The sequence below is a fragment of the Salvelinus namaycush genome, chromosome 4 (assembly GCF_016432855.1).
Source record: "Salvelinus namaycush isolate Seneca chromosome 4, SaNama_1.0, whole genome shotgun sequence".
NCBI classification, from domain to species: Eukaryota; Metazoa; Chordata; class Actinopteri; order Salmoniformes; family Salmonidae; genus Salvelinus; species Salvelinus namaycush.
The window spans coordinates 11,445,098-11,471,880 of record NC_052310.1 but is presented as its reverse complement, the minus strand read 5'-3'; the positions used below and the strand labels follow the sequence as shown (position 1 = coordinate 11,471,880).

Sequence of the window (26,783 nt, the reverse complement as noted above, 5' to 3'; positions counted from 1 at the left end):
TACAAAAATTATACATTTTTTAAACATTTTATTGAAAATCTGTTTTTTTAATCAATTAGTATATTTGAGTTTAACCTCGGTATTTGTTGTATCATTTGTTCCGTCTTTTCAGGTGGATTAAACTGAAATTGCAACTAACTTTCTAAGGCTTGTTTAAAAAATAAAGATATTTTGGAGATTATTTCATTTTCAAATAACCGAAAGTGAGCAGGTGTAATTTGAATAAAGGGAAAAGGGCCCTTCTTGAACATAGGATGAGACATTCTTACTAATTTACTAGAGAAGCATTTTGGATTTAAGTATAACTTAAGATGTCCTCTTTGTGCAGGAGGTGTAATTGTTCATTGTAAACAAGGTTGAATAGTTAGAGGGAGATGTTGGCATTTTATCATATACCTGTATCACATATGTCACCAATGCAACATCTTCCTCCAACACACAACATACATTCTTTATCATTGGACAATACATCTATCTTCAGGGTCCAGCCAGTGATGGATACTCTGTAAAGTATCCATCATATAATGAATACAGGACCTACACCAGAATCAGGGCCCAGATAAGCAAAGCTGACATACAATCAATTCCAATAGGACAATAGGTTCTACTACATAAAACTTCAACAAGCCCACCCCTATGCCTCAAATGTGTTTTCTTGCATGTCAAAACGTCTTGAACTGAAGAGTGATACAGTGCAATCTATTGGATACTCAACAACTTTAAAAGAAAACACTGGAATGTAAGCATTAGGTATGATGGAAGTAACGCCCTTTGGAAGCATCACACTGACCAGCGAAAAGTTATTAGTCAATAATGACAGTTATTCCACCACCTACAAAAACCTTTGGATATCAGACAGAGCATAGTTTGGTGCAGAATTTATTACATGTAACTAAACAACAAATTATTTACAGTACATCAAACAACTTACATCCAAGGATTCACAAATAGCTCATTTATTTTTGACGAGGCTGTTTGAGTTTAAATGATTCCCCGCCCAGATCCAAGAAGCACTAAGCCAACTGTTCAGACCTGAGATCTCTGTAATGAACATTAACCTGACAGGAATACAATGCAGAAGGAACAACTTGCTGCCAGAACATTTCACAACCACAGCATATAAGTGTCAATTAACTTCACATTATTTCAAATAACTGACAGGGCTCAAACAAAAAATCTAATCTATCTACAGGGAAACAGTTAAATAAACTACATGTGTTGTTTTCGCTGCACAGTCTCGTGTCATCCGTGTGTTGTATAAAACAAACAGCATTCAAAGCAACAAAGACTTTGATTATCCTTCACTGTAGAGAGGCTTGAGATGATGACAATTTGAATGAAGTCCTTTGTAGGCAGTGACAAAGAGAAATTGAGAATCGCTGCGGCCACCATTACTGAATGAAAGGACACTGATCCTAATGTTTTAACTGTCTCTATGGAGACCAAACAACTCAACCTCTAACTGGATAATAATCTAAACTGTGTCCAGCTGCTGATTACAATACTGAATAAATAAGCCAGGGTTGTGTTCATTAGGAATAGTCACCAAAAGGAAGAAAAACTGACTGAAACCACCTAGGCTTGTCCACTAAGAAACATTCATTTTTAACTGCACAACTTTACGATGTGCCCTAAAGAATACGACCCAGACATTCCCACAAGGCAGACCTTGAGATCACAGATTTTGACAGGAATACATATTCTATAGGTCATTCATTTATAATAACTCAGACCTAGGACACTTTGGCATAGACATGTCAATAAATGAACAAGCTAGTACAAGAAAAATAAATACTTCAACTTTTTGCAATGTGCTCTATTCTAACACATACTTTTCTTTAATTACAGTGATAGACTTGAACTAGTTGTATTTGACCTACATAGTCTTTGTTAGCATGGATACAGTCTTTGTTAGCATGGATACAGTCTTTGTTAGAACGGATACATTCTTTGTTAGCACGGATACAGTCTTTGTTAGCACGGATACAGTCTTTGTTAGAACGGATACAGTCTTTGTTAGAACGGATACAGTCTTTGTTAGCACGGATACAGTCTTTGTAAGAATGGATACAGTCTTTGTTAGAACGGATACAGTCTTTGTTAGAACGGATACAGTCTTTGTTAGAACGGATACAGTCTTTGTTAGAACGGATACATTCTTTGTTAGCACGGATACAGTCTTTGTAAGAATGGATACAGTCTTTGTTAGAACGGATACAGTCTTTGTTAGCACGGATACAGTCTTTGTTAGCATGGATACAGTCTTTGTTAGAACGGGTACAGTCTTTGTTAGCACGGATACAGTCTTTGTTAGAACGGATACAGTCTTTGTTAGAATGGATACAGTCTTTGTTAGAACGGATACAGTCTTTGTTAGAACGGATACAGTCTTTGTTAGAACGGATACATTCTTTGTTAGCACGGATACAGTCTTTGTTAGAACGGATACAGTCTTTGTTAGCAGGGATACAGTCTTTGTTAGCACGGATACAGTCTTTGTTAGCACGGATACAGTCTTTGTAAGAATGGATACAGTCTTTGTTAGAACGGATACAGTCTTTGTTAGCACGGATACAGTCTTTGTTAGCACGAATACAGTCTTTGTTAGCACGGATACAGTCTTTGTTAGAACGGATACAGTCTTTGTTAGCACGGATACAGTCTTTGTTAGAACGGATACATTCTTTGTTAGCACGGATACAGTCTTTGTTAGAACGGATACAGTCTTTGTTAGCACGGATACAGTCTTTGTAAGAATGGATACAGTCTTTGTTAGAACGGATACAGTCTGTTAGCATGGATACAGTCTTTGTTAGAACGGATACAGTCTTTGTTAGCACGGATACAGTCTTTGTTAGCACGGATACAGTCTTTGTTAGAACGGATACAGTCTTTGTTAGCACGGATACAGTCTTTGTTAGAACGGATACAGTCTTTGTTAGCATGGATACAGTCTTTGTTAGAACGGATACAGTCTTTGTTAGCACGGATACAGTCTTTGTTAGAACGGATACAGTCTTTGTAAGAATGGATACAGTACCATTGTTTGTGCATGCATTTAGTAAAGCCGTTGCTGCACCAAACATAACAGAAACAGGCTGATAGGTTCTACTTTACAATTCACCTGCTGTGCTTCCCTCCTCCGTACCACTGTTATCCAGCCGCAGAGGCATCTGATAGGTGATCAAAAACTCTGGACAGGCCTAGAGAGGAGCAAATGACAGAGGTGTCAGATCAACCCAATTTTAACTGCTTGGTAGTCCTAAGGGCATGCTACCAATTCAATTCAATTCAAGGGGCTTTATTGGCATGGGAAATATACTGTATGTAAACATTGCCAAAGCAAGTGAAGTAGAAAATAAACAAAAGAGAAATAAACAATAAAAAAATGGACAGTAAACATTACACTTACAGAAGTTCCAAAAGAATAAAGACATTTCAAATGTCATATTATGTATATATACAGTGTTGTAATGATGTGCAAATGGTTAAAGTACAAAAGGGAAAATAAATAAACATACAGTAAATATGGGTTGTATTTACAATGGTGTTTGTTCTTCACTGGTTGCCCTTTTCTTGTGGAAACAGGTCACAAATCTTGCTGCTGTGATGGCACACTGTTGTATTTCACCCAGTAGATATGGGAGTTTATCGAAATCGGGTTTGTTTTATAATTATTTGTGAATCTGTGTAATCTGAGGGAAATATGTGTCTCTAATATGGTCATACATTTGGCAGGAGGTTAGGAAGCGCAGCTCAGTTTCCACCTCATTTTGTGAGCAGTGTGCACATAGCCTGTCTTCTCTTGAGAGCCAGGTCTGCCTACGGCGGCCTTTCTCAATAGCAAGGCTATGCTCACTGAGTCTGTATATTGTCAAAGCTTTCCTGAAGTTTGGGTCAGTCATAGTGGTCAGGTATTCTGCCACTGTGTACTCTCTGTTTAGGGCCAAATAGCATTCTAGTTTGCTGTATTCTTTTGTTAATTCTTTATAATGTGTCAAGTAATTATCTTTTTGTTTTCTCATGATTTGGTTGGGTCTAATTGTGTTGCTGTCCTGGGGCTCTGTTTGTGAACAGAGCCCCAGGACCAGCTTGCTTAGGGGACTCTTCTCCAGGTTCATCTCTCTGTAGGTGATGGCTTTGTTATGGAAGGTTTGGGAATCACTTCCTTTTAGGTGGTTCTAGAATTGAACGTCTCTTTTCTGGATTTTGATAATTAGCGGGTATCGGCCTAATTCTGCTCTGCATGCATTATTTGGTGTTTTACGTTGTACACTGAGGAGATTTTTGCAGAATTCTGCATGCAGAGTCTCAATTTGGTGTTTGTCCCATTTTGTGAATTCTTGATTGGTGAGCGGAACCCAGACCTCACAACCGTAAAGGGCAATGGGTTCTATAATTGATTCAAGTACTTTTAGCCAGAACCTAATTGGTATGTCGTATTTTATGTTCGTTTTGATGGCATAGAAGGCCCTTCTTGCCTCGTCTCTCAGATTGTTAACAGCTTTGTGGAAGTTACCTGTGGAGCTGATGTTTAGGCCAAGGTATGTATAGTTTGTGTGCTCTTGGGAAACGGTGTCTAGATGGAATTTGTATTTGTGGTCCTGGCGACTTGACCTTTTTTGGAACACCATTATTTTGGTCTTACTGAGATTTACTGTCAGGGACCAGGTCTGGCAGAATCTGTGCAAAATATCTAGGTGCTGCTGTAGGCCATCCTTGGCTGGTGACAGAAGCACCAGATCATCAGCAAAGAGTAGACATTTGACTTCAGATTCTAGTAGGGTGAGGCCGGGTGCTGCAGACTGTTCTAGTGCCCTCGCCAATTCATTGATATATCTGTGACAGGTACGGCAACTGCTCGGCCTCTGACCGCAAGGCACTACAGAGGGTAGTGCGTACGGCCCAGTGCATCACTGGAGCTAAGCTGCCTGCCATCCAGGACCTCTACACCATGCTCTGTCAGAGGAAGGCCCTAAAAATTGTCAAAGACCCCAGCCACCCCAGTTATAGACTGTTCTCTCTACTACCGCATGGCAAGCAGTACCGGAGTGCCAAGTCTAGGACAAAAAGGCATCTCAACAGTTTTTAACCCCAAGCCATAAGACTCCTGAACAGGTAATCAAATGGCTACCCGGACTATCTGCATTGTGTGCCCCCCCAACCCCTCTTTTACGCTGCTGCTACTCTCTGTTTATCATATATGCATAGTCACTTTAACTATACATTCATGTACATACTACCTCAATTGGCCTGACCAACCAGTGCTCCCGCACATTGGCTAACCGGGCTATCTACATTGTGTCCCACCACCCACCACCCACCACCCGCCAACCCCTCTTTTACGCTACTGCTACTCTCTGTTCATCATATATGCAGCATAGTCACTTTAACCATATCTACATGTACATATAACCTCAATCAGCCCAACTAACCGGTGTCTGTATGTAGCCTCGCTACTTTTATAGCCTCGCTACTGTTATTTTTCACTGTCTTTTTAATGTTGTTTTTATTTCTTTATTTGCCTATTGTTCACCTAATACCTTTTTTGCACTATTGTTTAGAGCCTGTAAATAAGCACTTCACTGTAAGGTTGTAACTTTGATTTGATTTTATATATGTTGAAGAGGGTGGGGTTTAAGCCTTTGTTTTGGTTTGTTTGTCAATTGGGGTGTGCAGAGTTAACATGTGGTCTGTTGTTCGATAATTTGGTAGAAAGCCAATTTGACACGTGCTCAGTACATTGTTTTCACTGTAGAAATGTACGAGTCTGCTGTTAATGATAATGCAGAGGATTTTCCCCAAGATTGCTGTTGATGCATATCCCACGGTAGTTATTGGGGTCAAATTTGTCTCCACTTTTGTGGATTGGGGTGATCAGTCCTTGGTTCCAAATACTGGGGAAGATGCCAGAGCTAAGGTTTATGTTAAAATTAGAGTCTATGGATTCTTCAATTACATTGAGCTGATTTCTGACGTGCTGTTCCTTCTTTTTCCGTAGTGTATTTTTGTATTGTTTTAGTGATTCACTATAGTGAAGGTGTAGACTCAGGTTTTCTGGGTCTCTATGTTTTTGTTTGGACAGGTTTCTCAATTTCTTTCTTAGGTTTTTGTTCTTCATCAAACCGTTTGTCATTGTTGTTAATTTTCTTCAGTTTTCTGTTTGAATTTTTTGATTTGATAGCGAAGCTGAGAGGTAAAATACTCTTTAGTTTTTCTACTGCCAAGTTTACACCTTCACTGTTACAGTGGAACGTTTTGTCCAGGAAGTCGTCTAAAACGGATTGAATTTGTTGTTGTCTAATTGTTTTTTGGTAGGTTTCCACACTACATTCCTTCCATCTATAGCATTTCTTAATATTACTCAGTTAATTTGGCTTTGATGCCTCATGATTGAGTATTGCTCTGTTCAAGTAGTCTGTGGTTTTGCTGTGATCTAATAGGGGTGTCATTGGGCTGACTGTGAACACTCTGAGAGACTCTGGGTTGAGGTCAGTGATAAAGTAGTCTACAGTACTACTGCCAAGAGATGAGCAATAGGTGTACCTACCGTAGGAGTCCCCTCGAAGCCTACCATTGACTATGTACATACCCAGCGTGCGACAGAGCTGCTGGAGTTGTGACCCGTTTTTGTTGGTTATGTTGTCATAGTTGTGCCTAGGGGGGCATATGGGGGAGGGAATGCTGTCACCTCCAGGCAGGTGTTTGTCCCCCTGAGTGCTGAGGATGTCAGTTTCTTCCATCCAACTAACACATTAGGTCTAAGAGGAGAAGTAGTACAACTCTAATTTAAGTCTGATGACAAAAAAATATAATCCAGTGACACTTGCGACTTCAGTAGTTGACTCAAAGTGTCAAAATTAAGGTAGCACACTAAATCAGTTGCCAAAGCCACTAGTTACCGTACCTGCTCTCCTCTGTAGATGACATACTCTGCCAGTGCCAGTCCGTTGACACTGGGCCTCCCCGTGACAGAGTGGTGTCCTGGAGGGGAGTGGGCCAACTTCATGGCACTGAAAAGCAGGTGTCTGGGGACATATAGAAGCCATAGAACCCATCACAGACAATCAGACATCATGTGACACCAGGAATGAACCGCCATTCTATTCACTTGATACATTTGAGAAATTCTTTCTTAATGAAAGTCTCATTGGTTTATTATGTTGACAAGCCACGGCTTGGTTTAGTTGAACTGTGGTGACTACGACCTAAGCTGTGATATTGTTCACTGTAGTAGAGAAATATCAAAAGGACTGGACGGCTGGTTTATCTTCGTCACACGTAGCAGGACCAGTCTTTGTGCAGAGGGCAGCCTGTGCCTCCTCCTATTCCGTAGACGTACTGGTTCACTCTTCGACGAGTTCTCCGTAAGGTAGATTGCCTGCTCCAAACATGCCTCCTATGTAAGTGTGCCTCTCATCGAAACCCTTGTGGATGATGGCTCTTACAAACGGCAAACCTGTTTGGCCAAGAGCGGATGAGTCATCCAATGAATGCTGGAATGAGTACTACTGTAAATTGGATTTCTGAGTGTTCAAAACACAAAATAAAAGGGGACGCACACAAGAAAAGATCAACCTTGAACACAGGTTGATCAACCACACCTGAGGGGGCTTTTGAAGTGTCATGGGTTGATGGGTGCTCAGTGGAACGTGGGCTGTGCTATTGCCTGTTTTATTCTCTTACCGTGAAACGCCATCCGTTCATCCTTCGATGGTTGACCTTTCTGGATCTGCAGTTCAAGAGGGGGAAATAGTGAATGAACAAGAATCTACTCTCTAAAAGAGAATGCATTCCAATGGTGGTCAATAAAGTTGATATAACTTGAACCGAATTGAAAGTACGGTTGAATATCGACTTCCATTAACTGGTCGGAATTGGTTTAAAGTTGACAGGATAAAGGCAGAGCTGGCCTTCCTAATGTGGATGAAACCAGCCAACTGTACCGTAAGAATGTTGTATCTGTTGAAAACCCCTCCGGCATGGCCTCCATCTCTGTGTTCTCTGATCATACAACTGTTCACAAAAACAGAACAAGACTCAACGTCATGTCAACTTTGACTAATTTACAACAGGATAAGATCAATAAGATACAAGGTTTTGGTAGGGATTCATCTTGTTGGTCGTACCTCCTCCTCCTCCACCGAAACACCTTGTCGTCAGATCTTTCAGTAAGATTCAAATGTTCGCCGTTTTCAACGTGAGTTACGGGTTCAAACCTACATCACATGAATGTGAACTTATATATATATATTGAAGTAGAACAGAATTTCATTCATTATGTGAACTTCAACCCACTCAACGAAACACGTTGTCTTTTCATACATGAAGATCAAGTAAAAATAAAAAATGAGGGTTGAATTCACTACTAAACAGATGGTCCTAGGAGAGCAGATAGCTCAGGGAAGGCAGTGCATGTTGTTGGCCTGGTTGTCCAGACTGCTGCTGGAGGCCGGGGTGGACAGGGGCGTCGAGCTGGTTGAGAGGCTGGGTGGGACCAACAGGGTCCGTCATAATGATGACGTGGGGTTTATAGCAACCGGGCAGGGCTGAAGGTGGCCTAGCCGATGTCAACAAGGCACAAACATCGTCTTCCTGGTGAAAGTTGACTCCAGGAAGAGTAGCTGCTGCTTTCACAACAGTTAATGGGTATCCTAATAAAATAGAAAATACGAAAGTTGAAAAAAAGAAAGAGAAATGGAGCAAAAAATTGTGTTTTTGTCACTTTTTGACCAAGCCAAGAGGAGAAATTAAGAATGACACAAAATAATGAAGACAATCACAGTACAACCGTACAGAGGAACACGAATAGACTGCATTAGCAATTGATGCCAACATGTCAATGACCCATGAGTATGAATAAGGCTACATGCCTCTATATGTGCTAACCCATAACATGCATACAGTCCATTCAAGTCATTTAGCAATGTGTGATGAAATTGAGAGTGCTTTTGTAACAGTATAACTTTAGACCGTCCCCTCGCCCCGACACGGGCGCGAACCAGGGACCCTCTGCACACATCAACAACTGACACCCACGAAGCGTCGTTACCCATCGCTCCACAAAAGCCGCAGCCCTTGCAGAGCAAGGGGCAACACTACTTCTAGGTTTCAGAGCAAGTGACGTAACTAATTGAAACGCTAGTAGCGCATACCCGCTAACTAGCTAGCCATTTCACATCCGTTACACTCACCCCCCTTTCAACCTCCTCCTTTTCCGCAGCAACCAGTGATCTGGGTCAACAGCATCAATGTAACAGTATAACCTTACGTTGTCCCCTCACCCCGACACGGGCGCGAACCAGGGACCCTCTGCACACATCAACAACGTTCGCCCACGAAGCATCGTTACCCATCGCTCCACAAAGGCCACGGCCCTTGCAGAGCAAGGGGCAACACTACTTCTAGGTTTCAGAGCAAGTGACGTAACTGATTGAAACGCTAGTAGCGCGTACCCGCTAACTAGCTAGCCATTTCACATCCGTTACACTTTCCTGGAATTTATTTTCCAGGCACAGAGACAGGTCCTCTCGTCTTTTCAGAAAGAGGGCATGATTAGGGTTGCAAAGCTTACCTTTAATTAAACAAAGTTATCGGATTCTTTAGTAATTTTGGTAATTAACAGAACATCTATGGCAATCTATTGTAACTTTGGAAATGTATACTTGAATAACTTTTGTTTAATTCATACAGTATATAGTATTCATTTTTGTATATATGCGTCCATATTGTCCATGAGTTTCTAGTAGATAGGCCATATGGTTAAAGAGAAAATAGCCTAATTCATGAAGAAATGCTCTAATCAACAATGTCATTATTTTCAATGAGTTTCCAGTGGGTGCTGGTGAAAGCATGACCATGTAGGTGTGTCGAAACAAACATTGGAGATAACATTGAATCACCTCAACAGCAAAACTCTGGGAAGAATTTCAAAGACACTATAGGCAATGTTCAACATGCTGTTACCATGAATCACAAACACAATATATTATAGGTCAATATGGAGTTGAGGGATTTAATGTATCCAAGAACAATATACATGACAAGCAGGTGAGTGTGGTGGCTATCTGTGAGGGTGACAGGCAACATAACCCAGGAGTGTCAAACATACAGCCCGCAGGACTGATCTGGTCCGCGAAGCGGGGGAAGAAACAAACTCAATAACCTTTAAAATGACTAAAACCAAATTGAAACTGTAGAAATTATAATAGATCTACATTCATATAGTTTCTTCACTGTTTCCAGCTCGCTAATAATCACCGAAAGGAAAGCTAGACAGTTAGGGAGCATAGAAAATTCCCCAAACTATGGATAGAGGACTATTTTTAGCAAATTTCAACGGCAAAGAAATAAATCTATTTTTAATCAGTCCGGCCCTCTGGACCTCGTTGAAGACCGATTGCAGCAACCAGGACAAAATGAGTATGACACCCCTGATGAAACGCTCCCGTGTTCAGGAGGGGTTGCAAGTTCAGAATAGCAAGCGTGTGAGGATGGTTACCTTGACGAGGTCCAGTGGTGACTGGCCTTCCTGGTTGTGGAGGGCGGGGTCGGCCCCATGAGCCAATAGCAGGGCACACAGCTGGGTTCGTCCCTTTCTATGCCACCTCGTGCAGTGGAGGTGAATGCCCACTTATCTGTGGCGTTCACGCATACGTCGTACTTGATGAGCAAAGCAGACACATTTATGTGCTACAAATGAGAACACATTGGACATTGGACTCTTTCTAGTAACTTCCTCTTGTTCTTTATGTCAACTTGTATCTCAGACCGGGATATACAGTAGGTCTTGTACGGGGCCTCTACAAGTCAATTCACTCTTTCTGTTTTTCTCTCTGGGTTGAGATCGAAACCCAACCAACAGGCTGAGGAAACAAAGTAAAGAAAAAGGGGGAAACATCTCTTGGGAGAGAAAGGGTAACTAACATTCGTTCATAGAACTCTCTCAACTGCCTTGCTTTCTCCAAGTGTAGCACTTATCTGTATTGCAATCCTACTTTGCACTCTCTACCACAGTGAATTGAATGTAATGCATGACATTGTCCAGACGAAACCCCTTTATTTGACAGAGTTAGAGCGGGCACCAGGCAGCGGGGGAGGATAGCGGTGTGATGAGCTCAGTTCTCAAGGGTCTTTGGAGAGGACCCACACTGATCAAAGCAATCTAGTAACCTTTTGTGTCCGACAGTTTTTTGTGTTTGAGAGAGACATGAGTGCTAATCATTTGGCCAATACACATACTTCACCCCTCGCCTCATCACTGAAACCAATTCACAATTACATTCTTTTTAAAAGGAGACAGGGATTTTTCTGCCATTGAAATAAGGGTTTTGAGTTTATTTTTACATGGACAGTGCACATTAATCGGCTAATTTTTCAACCGCAGTCCCTGGGCAGGTTATTAAAAACGATTACAATAACAATACAGACAAATAATGAGCACATGCAGAACAACATTGTCACGTTCGTTGTAATGAGGAGACCAAGGCGTAGCGTGACATGCATACATTCTTCTTTTAATGAAGAAAGACCACAAAACAAACCGTCAAACTATATAAAACGAGTGCTGACAGGCAATTACACATAGACAAGAACCCACGAAACCAAAAGGGAAAATGGCAACTTAAATAGGATCCCCAATCAGAGACAACGATAAACAGCTGCCTCTGATTGGGGACCAATTCAGGCCACCGTAGACCTACAATATGCCTAGACTTACAAACACCCCTAAACATACAAAAACCCTAGACAATACAAAAACACGCATACCCACCCTCGTCACACCCTGACCTGACCAAAATAATCCAGAAAACATAGATAACTAAGGTCAGGGCGTGACAAACATAGGACAAGCAACACTTAGCATGCAGACAGAGAAACATACCACAAGCAACACGTAGCATGCAGACAGAGAAACATACCACAAGCAACACGTAGCATGCAGACAGAGAAACATACCACAAGAAACACTTAGCATGCAGACAGAGAAACATACCACAAGCAATACTAAGCAAGCAGACAGAAACACATAGGACAAGCAACACGTAGCACGCAGACAGAGAAACATACCACAAGCAATACTTAGCATGCAGACAGAGCAATAGCAACAAAAGCAACAAAACCAAATGCATAAAAGCAACATTGCTTCAACATCTCACAAACTACAGACAACATGGAAAGTGGCAATACACAGCTAGGGATTATGTTCACAAGTCTGATTGGCCTTTAGCCATGTCTTCATGTTTTTTGTGAAGGTGTGATAGGTGGTGCAGTTGTGTGTCTGATGGCAGTGTGTTCCAGACATGGGAAGCTCTCACAGAGAAAGCAGATTGACTAAAGGTGCTTTTCCTTAAGGGAACTATACAGTCATCTCTCATGGCAGACCTTGTGGATCTGCTACCAATGGTTTGGATTTTCTGTTTAACACGAGTACTAAGTGGAGGCGGAGTCAGGCCATTTAGGATCTTGAATACAAGACATTGTATTGCACAAAATTTTCCCAACTCAGAAGCTCATGCTTTCGGAGGATGTAACAGTGATGATGGCTATTGGGCTTTCTATCAAGCACTTTGAGAGCCTGTTTGTAGACAGACTGAATGGGTTTTAATGTTGTACAACAAGCTTGGGCCCAACTAGTCAAGCAGTATGTTAAGTGGGGGAGTATCATAGAATTGAAGTACAGTTTTGCTACCTCTGTAGTCAAACAATTTCGATGTGAATCGGAAATTAGCTAGATTGAACTTGGTGATTTTAGTTACCTTTTTCACCTGCTTTTTAAAAGAAAGATTGGAATCAAGTATGATGCCATGGTACTTAAAATGGGATACCACCTGGAGCTTCTCCCCTGACACACAGACATCTGGCTCAATAGCATCAGTTGTCCTCTTTGTGAACAACATGCAGACTGTTCTTCTCTTCTGACACATAGACATCTAGCTCAGTAGCATCAGTTGCCCTCTTTGGGAAGAACATGCAGACTTGTTTTTCACATTGAGATGCAAACATGAGTCACTGAGCCCCTTTGTAACCTGGACCATTACAGTAGTGAGTTCTTGTGCAGCTTGTTGTTTGCTCTTTGCATGCACATATATCACTGTATCATCTGCATACATTTGAACTTCAGACCCAGTACAGACAGAAGGCAGATCATTAATGTACAGGCTGAACAGGAGGGACCCCAGTATTGACCCTTGGGACACGCCCACATCATAGCTGAGAGTCATAGCTGTCACTCTGACACACTGGGTTCTGCCTTCAAGGTATGATTTCAATAATCTCAAGGCATCGGGGGAAGAGTTGAACTTTTGTGATGAGAACCTTATGGTTAACAGTATCAAAAGCTTTCCTTAGGTCTAGAAATACAGCCCTAACCGCACCCCCTTTGTCCATCTTGGACTGCACATTTTCCAGAAGAAAGCAGTTGGCTGTTTCTGTGGAGTGGTTTGCTCTGAAGCCAAACTGCATGGAGTGTAATGTGAAGGGGCTGTTGTTGAGGTGGGCAATCAGTTGCTCTGCTATACACTTTTCAGCAACCTTCGACACCACATGTAGTATACTAATCGGCCTGTAGTTACTCACGTCAGCAGGATCACCTGATTTAAAGATGGCCATTATTATGGCCGACTTCCAGACTCTTGGAGACACCCCCTGACCAATAGATGGCGACCTTAGTAATGGGGCTAATGAGTGAATCTGTAGTTTTTAAGAAAGGCAAAGTCCAGCCCAAACAGCTTCGGCTTTCGAGTTCTGTAGTGAGATAATCACTTTGTTCACCTCTGAAACCTCCCTTAGGTTGAGTGTCATTCAATAGCGCTGTGCCCAAGACACCAGTGGAGGGGTTCTGTGTCAGTACCTTGACCGAGTCAACAAAGTAGGAATTGAAGGCTGTTGCTATTTCGACTGCATCCTGTGTTAGACTGTCATTCACATTGATTTCTAGTCTTTTTGCTGTGTTAATATGGTCTTTCCCTGTTAACTTTTTTAGATTCTCCCAGATCAATTTTGAATTTTTCCTTTGCTTCACCAATTATGTTGATAAAGTTTGCCTTGGCCTGTCTGATTTATTTCTCAACATGGTAAACCTACGTCTGTCATGCTCTAATTTCAACTTCAGGGCTGTTTTTAGAGCATGATCTCATTATTTCATCAGTTTCCAGATTTCTCCATTTAGCCAAGGAAGATTATTCTTTTGGCCAGGTTTGGATTTGATTTTCTTTAGGACGCCATTTATTGTAGTCTGGATTGTGGATAGAAAAACCTGACTATCAGCTTCTACATCTGTATAGGACAAGAGATCATGCCAGTTAATTCCCTTAATTGCGTTTTCAAAATAATTTAATTCACACTTAGGTATTCTGAGCTGATCAGGCTTTCTAACAGTAGAGAGGTTAAACCTGTTCATGGAAAGCCTTCTGGCTATAAGTGTCAGATTATGATCAGACAGCCCAGTAACCATATTGAATGATTTAGTGACTCTCTCTGTAACGGTCGTCTTTCGGTGAGAGAGTGGACCAAGGCGCAGCGGGTGATGAATACATAATGATTTATTTGACAAGACGAACACTGACACGAAATACACTTGATAATTACAAAATAACAAACGCACGTAGACAGACCTGAACTAACGAACTTACATATACACGAAGAACGCATGAAACAGGAACAGACTACATAAACCGAACGAACAAACAAACCGAAACAGTCCCGTGTGGCGTAACATACACAGACACTGACACAGGAGACAACCACCCACAAACAAACAATGTGACCCCACCTACCTTAATATGATTCTCAATCAGAGGAGATGAAAACCACCTGCCTCTAATTGAGAACCATATCAGGTACCCATTAAACCAACATAGAAACACAAAACATAGACTGCCCACCCAAACTCACGTCCTGACCAACTAACACATACAAAACTAACAGAAAACAGGTCAGGAACGTGACACTCTCTGGTTTATTACGGAACACCAGATCCATCTGTGTTTCTTGGGTCGCCTAGTCCAAACAGTAAAAAAATAATGTTTTCAGTGTAAATTTAAACGATTAAAACCAGATATAAAGTATGTAGGAAAGATAATGGACCTATAACTTTTTTGGACCTTGAACTTTTTAACATAATATAATCTTTGAGAACTAACAATCCCCAAAATAAAAGCTAGACGATCAGGGAGAATAGAAAATTCCAAAAACAATGAATTTAGCAATATTGATTTTGTTATGTTTGAGCAAAGGAACACACTAGCCATGGCAAAATGCGTAGAATTGCAGGAAATTTGCTTTAAAACATTTGCTTTAAAACGACCCAATATCACGCCCCCTGCCATGCCCACCACCTAAGCCCTTATGTTTTAGAGGCCACAGAAGACGCCTTCTTCAAACAAAGCACAGAGGGATGCATCATCTCTGAAACCTATTCATGGTTCCATTTTTAAAGAAGCCTCTTGACCAGAACCTCAGTAAGTGTTTGGTATGCCAAGCATGAGGCACCGACTCTTTCAGAAAAAAAACAGTCAATCAGGTCTCTATGCATCCCTTTAACTGTTGTGTCTCAGAGAGATCATACTGTACAGACAGTAGGAAGACTCAACGGACACCTGTAGAGTGTGATTGTACTGGAGCGTAGTGTACAGTAGGTGAGGTGGGATTTACCCCGTCTGGGGCAGCATTGTGCAGCGGGATGAGTCCTCCCTTGTCCTTGTCCTGGGAGTTGACCTCAGCTCTATGCTGAAACAGGTACTCTGCTACCGCCAAGTTGTTGTAACCAGCTGACACAATAGACAAAGAATTTGTTTATGATCAGAAACTGCAATTACCATAACCTGCAATTCTCCTAAATCAGTTAGTCCAATCCTAATCCTGAAGGGCTGCTGGGTATTCAGGCGTTTTTGTCCCAGCATACACTAAAACCCTGATTCAACTGATCAAGGTCATAATGATAAATTAGTTGAATCAAGTGTTTTCTTTAAGACGGGGGAAACTAACTTCTGACCTGCATCGGCAGTTTTCAGAACTCGTATTTGCCCTTGGCGACGGGGGGATGAACTTCCAGAGTGGTGGATTATCAGCAGTTCAGCCACCTCAGTGACCGTAGGAGCAGGCGTTGTAAAGGGGACAAGGCCACAGTGAGAGAGAGAGAGACATTACCCTTCTGAGTGATGACGTCCTCAGGCCCATTGGAGAATAGGTATAGCCTTGTGTTTTTCTGACCAGTGCTCACCCTTTGTCTTTGGCATGGAGGTCAGACCTATGCAGTAGAAGGTACTCCACCACAGACAACAGTTATACCCCACCTCAAAGTGGAGCAGGGTGGATTGACGGCCCTCTACGTCCCTACAGTTCACATTCTGTATGGTGCACAGCTTCAGCGAACCCAGAGACGACAGGAAACTGTTACCATTTGAAACAAATCATTTTTAATATGAGTGTTATAACAATATGCCATTGATTGGTCAGATTATGCCAATGTATTGGAAATAGTTACCTTAACAATCTCCAAATCTCCAGACTTGGAGGCTTCTAGCAACTGCCAGTCAACATTGGAGTTTCCAATAAAGTTCCATCTGAAAGAGATAAATATTACATTAAATGACATTTGAAATGGGACCAAATTTCAACCCCAAAATGATAAATGACACACCGACCACATCTCCTTGTGTTACTATGGCTGTGTTAACACATGCAGCCCAATACTGATTTTTTTTTTTTTTTGGTGTTTCGAACAATCACATCAGATCTTTTCAGATCAGATCTTCTTCAGAGAATAATACTAATTAGTGAAAGAAATATCAGAATTGGGTTGCCTGTGTAAACACAGCCAGTGAGGTTTCTGTCTGTTTGTGTAACATGTACCATACTCCTAGCTGTCTCTACCTGCCATGCAATATCTCCTGCATGCTCTCATTGCCCATTTGGGTTGAAGAGAGGCATTTGGGACAGAGAGAAGCCCTGAGACATGATGAGGGGTCGCAGCCTGAGTTCAGCAGCAGGCTGAAGGTCTGAAGGTGGCCACAGTGGGCTACACGGTGAGGGTTGTCTGGACCAGGTTGTCCAGGGCATTGGACTATATAGAGATAATAGTACAGATACAATTAAAATATTTACACTTTGTATTATCAAGAATCACATGCATTGCACCATTATCACACACACACACACACACACACACACACACACACACACACACACACACACACACACACACACACACACACACACACACACACACACACACACACACACACACACACACACACACGCTAAATCTGTTTTAACTCACTTGTACCACCATGTCACCTGTGCAACTAAATGTGAAAAAACCTCTAGATCATCTTTACTCCACATACAAAGACGCGTACAAAGCTCTCCCTTGCCTTCCATTTGGCAAAGCTGACAATAACTCTATCCTCCTGATTCCCGCTTACAAGCAAAAACTCAAACAGGAAATACCAGTGATGCGCTCAATACGGAAGTGGACCGTTGAAGCGGATGCTAAGCTACAGGACTGTTTCGCTGGCACATTCTGGAAAATGTTCCCGGGACTCATCCGATGGCATTGAGGAGTTTACCACATCATTCACCGGCTTCAATAATAAGTGGTTTGACGACGTCATCCCCACAATGACCGTAGGTACATATCCCAACTAGAAGCCATGGATTACAGGCAACATCCGCATTGAGCTAAAGGCTAGAGCTGCGGCTTTCAAGGAGCGGGACGCTACGCCCTCCGCCGAACCATCAAATGGGCAAAGTGTCAGTACAGGACTAACGCTTCGAACACACAGACAGCGTCATTGCATTTTGGTACACCAGAATGACATTCATTTCCAATGAAAGCTGCGTTTGCCTTGCAGCATTGCGTTTCAGAGGAAGTTGCTGTGCGTTTGGTGTGGTGCATACGTTGGATGTATCTGTATGCGTAGACGACTTGACAGAAATGGTAGCAGAAGGTGAATGTTGAACTTCTGTTGCATACATATCCAGATGATTCTGCGTATTACTTTTAAACATCACAGAAGACTGCAATATTACCAAACATTTTGGCATAATTTTTTAAAATGTTTACTAATTATGAAATTATGAAAAATCAAAAGGGATATATATATCTTTTAATTACCCCCTTTTTCTCCCCAATTTCGTGGTATCCAATTTTTAATAGTTACTGTCTTGTCTCATCGCTACAACTCCCGCACGGACTCGGGAGAGGCGAAGGTCGAGAGCCATGCGTCCTCCGAAACACAACCCAACCAAACCGCACTGCTTCTTAACACAGCGCGCATCCAACCCGGAAGCCAGCCGCACCAATGTGTCAGAGGAAACACCGTACACCTAGCGACCACAGGTGTCGCTAGTGCGCGATGAGACAAGGATATCCCTGCCGGTCAAACCCGGACGACACTAGGCCAATTGTGCGCCGCCCCATGGGCCTCCCGGTCGCGGCCGGCTGCGATAGAGCCTGGGCTCGAACCCAGAGTCTCTGGTGGCACAGAGACTCTGCGATGCAGTGCCTTAGATCACTGTGCCACCCGGGAGGCCCTCAAAAGTGATTTTTATACTCCTAAGTGTACAGTCGTGGCCAAAAGTTTTGAGAATGACACAAATATTAATTTTCACAAAGTCTGCTGCCTCAGTGACTTTAGATATTTTTGTCAGATGTTACTATGGAATACTGAAGTATAATTACAAGCATTTCATAAGTGTCAAAGGCTTTTATTGACAATTACATGAAGTTGATGCAAAGAGTAAATAATTGCAGTGTTGACCCTTCTTTTTCAAGACCTCTGCAATCCGCCCTGGCATGCTGTCAATTAACTTCTGGGCCACATCCTGACTGATGGCAGCCCATTCTTGCATAATCAATGCTTGGAGTTTGTCAGAATTTGCGGGTTTTTGTTTGTCCACCCGCCTCTTGAAGATTGACCACAAGTTCTCAATGGGATTAAGGTCTGGGGAGTTTCCTGGCCATGGACCCAAAATATCGATGTTTTGTTCCCCGAGCCACTTAGATATCACTTTTGCCTTATGGCAAGGTGCTCCATCATGCTGAAAAAGGCATTGTTCGTCACCAAACTGTTCCTGGATGGTTGGGAGAAGTTGCTCTCGGAGGATGTGTTGGTACCACTCTTTATTCATGGCTGTGTTCTTAGGCAAAATTGTGAGTGAGCCCACTCCCTTGGCTGAGAAGCAACCCCACACATGAATGGTCTCAGGATGCTTTACTGTTGGCATGACACAAGACTGATGGTAGCGCTCACCTTGTCTTCTCCGGACAAGCTTTTTTCCGTATGCCCCAAACAATCGGAAAGGGGATTCATCAGAGAAAATGACTTTACCCCAGTCCTCAGCAGTCCAATCCCTGTACCTTTTGCAGAATATCAGTCTGTCCCTGATGTTTTTCCTGGAGAGAAGTGGCTTCTTTGCTGCCCTTCTTGACACCAGGCCATCCTCCAAAAGTCTTCGCCTCACTTTGCGTGCAGATGCACTCACACCTGCCTGCTGCCATTCCTGAGCAAGCTCTGTACTGGTGGTGCCCCGATCCCACAGCTGAATGAACTTTAGGAGACGGTCCTGGCGCTCCTGGACTTTCTTGGGCGCCCTGAAGCCTTCTTCACAACAATTGAACCGCTCTCCTTGAAGTTCTTGATGATCCGATAAATGATTGATTTAGGTGCAATCTTACTGGCAGCAATATCCCTGACTGTGAAGCACTTTTTGTGCAAAGCAATGTTGACAGCACGTGTTTCCTTGCAGGTAACCATGGTTGACAGAGGAAGAACAATGATTCCAAGCACCACCCTCCTTTTGAATCTTCCAGTCTGTTTTTCGAACTCAATCAGCATGACAGAGTGATCTCCAGCCTTGTCCTTGTCAACACTCACACCTGTGTTAACGAGAGAATCACTGACATGATGTCAGCTGGTCATTTTGTGGCAGGGCTGAAATGCAGTGGAAATGTTTTTGGGGATTCAGTTCATTTGCATGGCAAAGAGGGACTTTGCAATTAATTGCAATTCATCTGATCACTCTTCATAACATTCTGGAGTATATGCAAATTGCCATCATACAAACTGAGGCAGCAGACTTTGTGAAAATTAATATTTGTGTCATTCTCAAAACTTTTGGCCATGACTGTACATCGGAAGGTACAAGTTATATACATTTGTTTGTAAACATTGCTGGAATATTGTACATGAGATGTGGTGTTTCCTTTGTGAATAATTGTGGTGCATTTGTCAAATATAATTTCAGTTAATGCTAGCTGTTTATTCACTGTGTCTGGGTTTTGTTTCATGTATTTTGTACAGTGCGTACAAGGTACATTTGTGAAATTATTAGTATTTTGTGCATTGTTATTTTCATGTATTCCTGCTGTGGTAAACTTGTATTATTTTTGGTAACTATGGTTACCCCAGTCAACAAGCATCCGTGCAGAGAGTAGAATGATCTATGGTGGCTGCATTGCATGACGTGCTATCAGATAATAAATCCGTGACTGGTGCCACATGCTGGAGTCCATATCGATGATTGTTCATAACACAGTGCAAGAAGAGTATTGTTACACTTGCTTCGAGGCAAGTAACACTGAACCATGTGTGAGACCACCAGCTGTTCTGGATGACTGTATGATCATGCTCTTTAAACAGGTTAACATAAGAACTTTAAACAGGTTAACATTCACGAGACCGCGAGGTCAGATGGATTACCAGGACTCAGAGCATGCGCCGACCAGCTGGCAAGTGTCTACACTGACATTTTCAACCTCTCCTGACCCAGTCTGTAGTACCTACACTCTTAGGAAAAAAAGGGGCCATCTAGAACCAACATGTTTTTTTTCATCTGTCACCATAGGAGAACCCTTTTGAAGAACCCCTTTTCAGTTCGATATAGAAACCTCTGTGGAAAGGGTTCTACATGGAACCAAAAAGGGAATAAGAGGACAGCGGCCTAGGAGGACAGCCGCAGAAACCTTTATTCTAAGAGTGTACATGTTTCAGACAGACCACCTTAGTGCCCAAGAACAGCAAGGTAACCTGTCTAAATGACTATCGCCCCATAGCACTCACATCTGAAATGCTTTGAAAGGCTGGTCATGGCTCACATCAACATCATCATCTCAGACTCCCTGCAATCTCTATTGCACTACACACTGCCCTTTCCCACTTGGACAAAAGGAACACCTGCGTGAGAATGCTGTTCATTGACTACAGCTCAGCATTCAATACTATGGTGCCATCCAAGCTCATCACTTAGCTAAGGACCCTGGGACTGAACACCTTCCTCTGCAACTGCATCCTGGACTTCCTGACGGGATGCCCTCAGGTGGGGAGTGTAGGCAACAACACATCCACCATGCTGACCCTCAACACATGGGCCCCTCAGCGGTGCGTGCTTAGTCTTCTCCTGTACTCGCTGTTCACCCACGACTGCGTGGCCGCGCACGACTCCAAAACCATCATTAAGTTTGCAGACGTCACGATGGTGGTAGGCCTGATCATCGACAATGATGACACAGCCTATAGGGAGGAGGTCAGGGACCTGGCTGTGTGATGCCAGGACAACAACCTTTCCCTCAAAACCAGCAAGACAAAGGAGCTGATCGTGGACTACAGAAAACGGTGGGCCGAGAACGCCCCCATTCACATCGACGGGACTGTAGTGGAGCAGGTCGAGAGCTGCATGTTCCTCGGTGCCCACATCACTAACAATCTATCATGGTCCAAACTCACCAACACAGCCGTGAAGAGGACACTACAAAACCTCATCCCCTCAGGAGGCTGAAAAGATTTGGCACAGAACCTCAGATCCTCAAAAAGTTCTACAGCTGCACCATTGACAACATCTTGACTGGCTGCATCACCGCTTGGTATGGCAACTGCTTGGCATCCGACCGCAAGGCGCTACAGAGGGTAGTGGGGACTCCCTGCAATCCAGGACCTCTATACCAGGCGGTAGCAGTGTAATGCCCTAGAAATTGTCAAAGAGTCCAATCACCCAAGTCATAGACTGTTCTCTCTGCTCTTCCGCTACTGTCACTTTATTCCTAGTTATAAGTCACAGGAGGTTGGTGGCACCCTAATTGGGGAGGACGGGCCTGTGGTAATGGCTGGAGTGGATCAAGTGGAATGGTATCAAATACATCAAACACATGGTGTCCATTTGCGCTGTTCCAGACATTATTATGAGCCGTCCTCCCTTCACCAGCCTCCTGTGTATAAGTACATATCTACCTCGTACCCCTGCACATCGACTCGGTACTGGTACCCCTGGTATATTGCCAAGTTATTGTTACTCATTGCGTATCTATCTATAGCATGTGACGAATAACTTTTTGTTTTATTTTATTTGAATCCTAGAGCAAACACACACGTTGGCTTGATCTTTATGCTATTGATAACACTATGACAACACCTGAACTTACCCTTCCCTCGTGTTTCACCAGCACCTCGATTATGTCGTCGTGGGATTTTTCAGAAGCCAGGTGCAAGGAAGCTTTGACAAAACACATCACGAACAAGTTTAAGTGGTTGTGATTCTACTTCTATGGGTTTCACAATGGAACCAAAAGGAACCTATAGTTCAGAGTCTTATCGGTGCATTCAGACTCACCCAGTTATATCTGTCATAACAACAATGGTAAGTGTAAAGTGACTGATAATTGCTTGTGGGATAAGGGTCACTGACTGACACACTATGCAGTATTCACAACTCTTTAGTCTTCTCATTCCAATTGGCCCCCCAATTGACAGTGCTGAGATCTTAGATCTTAAAACTCTGCTTAGTTGAAAGCACAGAGTAACCAAGAGAAATCTATATGATACAAGCGCTTCAATACATTGACTATATCATTATTTTTTGTAAAAAATGTTATCCCCCTTTTCTCTCCAATTTTCGTGGTATTTCGTGGTATCCAAGTAATTACTATCTTGTCTCATCGCTACAACACCCGTACGGGCTCGGGAGAGACGAAGGTCGAAAGCCACGCGTCCTCCGAAGCACAACCCAACCAAGCCGCACTGCTTCTTAACACAGCGCGCCTCCAACCCGGAAGCCAGCCGCACCAATGTGTCGGAGGAAACACCGTGCACCTGGCCCCCTTGGTTAGCGCGCACTGCGCCCGGCCCGCCACAGGAGTCGCTGGAGCGCGATGAGACAAGGATATCCCTACCGGCCAAACCCTCCCTAACCCTGACGACGCTAGGCCAATTGTGCGTCGCCCCACGGACCTCCCGGTCGCGGCCGGCTGCGACAGAGCCTGGACGCGAACCCAGAGACTCTGGTGGCGCAGCTAGCACTGCGATGCAGTGCCCTAGACCACTGCGCCACCCGGGAGGCCATCATTTAAAAAATTTAACCAGGCAATTCTTACTTACAATGACAGCCTAGGAACAGTGGGTTAACTGCCTTGTTCAGGGGCAGAACGATAGATTTTTACCTTGTCAGCTCTGGGATTCAATCCAGCAACCTTTCGGTTGGTTACTAGTCCAACGCTCTAACCACTAGGCTACCTGCCACCCCATAATCAGCAGCAACAGTGTGTGTAGTATGATGGTAACTCAGTGGTGAGGTTTCTTACCAGAGCAATTTCATGGTTAAGGGGATTCTTGAAGGTGATGGTCTCCAGTGACAGGTGCTTCTTAAGGTGGGCCAGGTCAGCTTCACGTACTGCCTGGAGCAAAGTACGACGTCTGAACTAATCTTGTAACAGACACAAGAGGTCAGATAAGAGAGTGTTTCAACAATTACATAGGGAGAACAGGGCTGCTCATCTAGCAGTTACCCCCTGCCTAAAATCATTTGGACTCAATTAGTTTCAAGTATTGTAGGTGACCTCCAAGCAAGAAAAATACGGTTAAAAAAGAATAGGAACAATAAAAAAAATAAACATGGCTATACGGGCCAGGTGTTCTTTGAGCTGCTAAGTGGGGATTGGTCCAGAAACCAATGGGTTGGGCCAGAGCCAGAACACACGTGGGTAAAGCGGCGGTTTGAAAATGTGTCTTTGGATTTGATACTCTAATTGGTTAGAGACGATCCAATCGCTGATTACTTTTTGTACAACGCCCCTCGTCACCATAAACAATTTAAATAATGTCCGGTCTCAGACTAAAGTACGTGGGGAACGACAGAGCAGCGGAATAATTTAGTTCTGAGTCGCAAGCTAGTCCGTCCAATGATGTACCAGCAGCAACGCTGTCGTCATGCGGCCTTAGCCAAAAGCCAGATGCTGAAGGACTGAAAGAAACACCACAAATAACCATTTAACATGAGTTATTTGTTTGTCCAGACTGACACACTCTTTTTAGGTAAATGTTTTGGGCAAAAATATAATTTTACCATCCAGTCGGCCGGAATGTCTTTTACCTCATTGTTGTGCATTTGGAATTTTAGAGATGTGATGAAAAATTTATAGTCTGTTCATTAACAGTTTAGAAGAGCATGTGACTTACCTTCCGACCGTCACTGGCATGACAGTTTACATGAATTACATGGTGTTAGCAGGGCCATCAGCTTGTCTTCATTCCCACTCCTATGAAAGCACCACATGTATTAGAATGAAGAGCACAAGAATGGTCACAGTTGATAACAAGGCATCTGAATGGAGGTCATTAAAGCATCTGAGATATCCTCCACCTTGCACTTTCAAGCAAGTCATCTTTTTTATATTCATCTGTGTTGAAGAAAGTGTGAAAACATATTCTAAATTAACTTTTGTGTTTCATTGTTTTGATTCATTCAACTACATGTTCTGCAATTCTTGTATCCCACAGAAACAGTGCTATTCTATTCCCATGCTCAAAATAGATGCAATTAGTGAGTATAAAATGCTTGTGATGAACATGGTCCTCCCACTCACCGTTCAGCACTGCTTTAGTGGACGCTTCAGCCTGGTCCAGCGCTGTCCTCCCATCTGCGTTACGAATCGTTGTCTCTGCTCCATGTTGCAGCAGAAATACAACACCAAATCACCCATATCACCATTTACAAGATATCAAGAAATAGCCTATGTTATACAGAAACAATATAGAGAGGGCACACCAGTTGCCACACTTGGCTCTTACAAAAGTGGGCCTTAAAGCATATTACAGATTGGTGTATCAATCTGTCTTCTGGAGATGTGACCATTATACTTGAAGCCACAAGAGGACAGTCACTGCTTAAACAATGCATATTTTCCAAGGGGACAGCCTCCAACAGTACCTATGTAGACATCGATCGTGTAGTTCCAGTTGTCCCTGGGGTTGGAATCAGTCTTGCACTCAGCCCAGCTGAGGTTGATCACCTCAGCATAGCCGAAGGAGCAGGCGTTGTGTAGGGATACGAGGCCTCCGCCATCCTGGGAGTGCACATTGGCTCCATTCTGTAGTAGGTAGTCCACTACATCCCTGCGTGCAATTTCCTGATGCCAAATCCTGAGGATGAAAGATGGTATTTATTTATAGGTGCACTTGGCCCACATTGAGGCTTAAGTAGATCCATTCAAGGATTATGCTTGAATTCATATTCGAAATTAGAAAATGACTGTTGCTGCTTATAAATAAATACATTGATGAATAAAATATCAGTTGTAATATAAGATATTAAAATAATAACAATACATCTTTTATGAATCAAGAGGATCAAGGATCAGCTAACTTGATATTTTCAGGCAATGTATTGTGGGTGTTGTTCACTGCGGTCTTCTTCCTCATTTATCACTAGATGGTGCTATTACTCACATTTTAGCAGCAGCAGACCCATCCATACCTACTACATTGATACCACCTATTCAACACTTCAGAAAATAGTGACAAATTGTTTATATTTCAGGTGGAAAAAATATTATCAAGTTATTAACACAATATTATCAAGTTATTAACACATCCTCTCTAATTCATCTAAGATAAGTCTGTGCTAGTTTCATGGTACTGTAGACTGAGCCTACTCATAGATCTCAACTCTTAACTATACATCTGTCAAATGGCTTAGCACCACTTTTCCCAAGTCTATTTTTAAAAGTGAACTTGACCTTGAATTTGCTGTGTAAATGCCGGGGTATCATTGACATTGGCTCCATTTCAAATGGTTTGGACAACTGAGCAGTGTCAGGTCTATCATAGGTCATTGGTAGCCAGTTGTGCCATCCCAAAACCTGCACATTAAATGAGTCGTGAATGGCTATTCAATGTCTCATCTGTAGTGTTCTCTTTGATAAATATTTAAGGAGGATAACTGAACCCTTCAACCAAATAACCACATAGATATGCAGGTTTTTATTTTCAGATTATTACAGATTTTGTATCTTATTACAAATTCACCGACATGGAAATGCACTGTACATGTTGTATATTTATAGTATGTATGCAATATCAAGACTCTGAATTATTCATATTGACTATACTACTAGAAATATACCATACCACCAACATTTTCCAAAACTGAAATATACCAACTAGAAATATACCTTCGGTTGAAGGGTTACACACACCAAAAAAAATCTAAAGAAATTGATGATATGAAGTAACTTCTATTGCCAATGACCTATGTGGTGAGGACATGGCAAAGGCATCTGAACTTGATGTGTTAAAACTACTTCTCTCAGTTGCTGCCAGGCCCCTGTATTTGCCCTCCATTCATATCACTGACTGAGGAGGATCATTTTTCAGCACCTCCTATAGCAGGGTTTCCCAAACTTGGTCCCGGGGCCACACCCTGGGTTCACGTTTTGGTTTTTACCGTAGCACTACACAGCTGATTCAAATAACCAATGAATCATCAAGCTTTTGAAAAGTATAGTATACTGA

The 26,783-nt window shown here is 42.6% G+C and overlaps 1 pseudogene; it reads right to left on the bottom strand.

The window, feature by feature from the left end:
- Positions 1-1,838: 1,838 nt before the first annotated feature.
- LOC120045361 lies at positions 1,839-25,744 on the bottom strand (annotated as a pseudogene).
- Between the last annotated feature and the right edge of the window lie 1,039 nt (positions 25,745-26,783).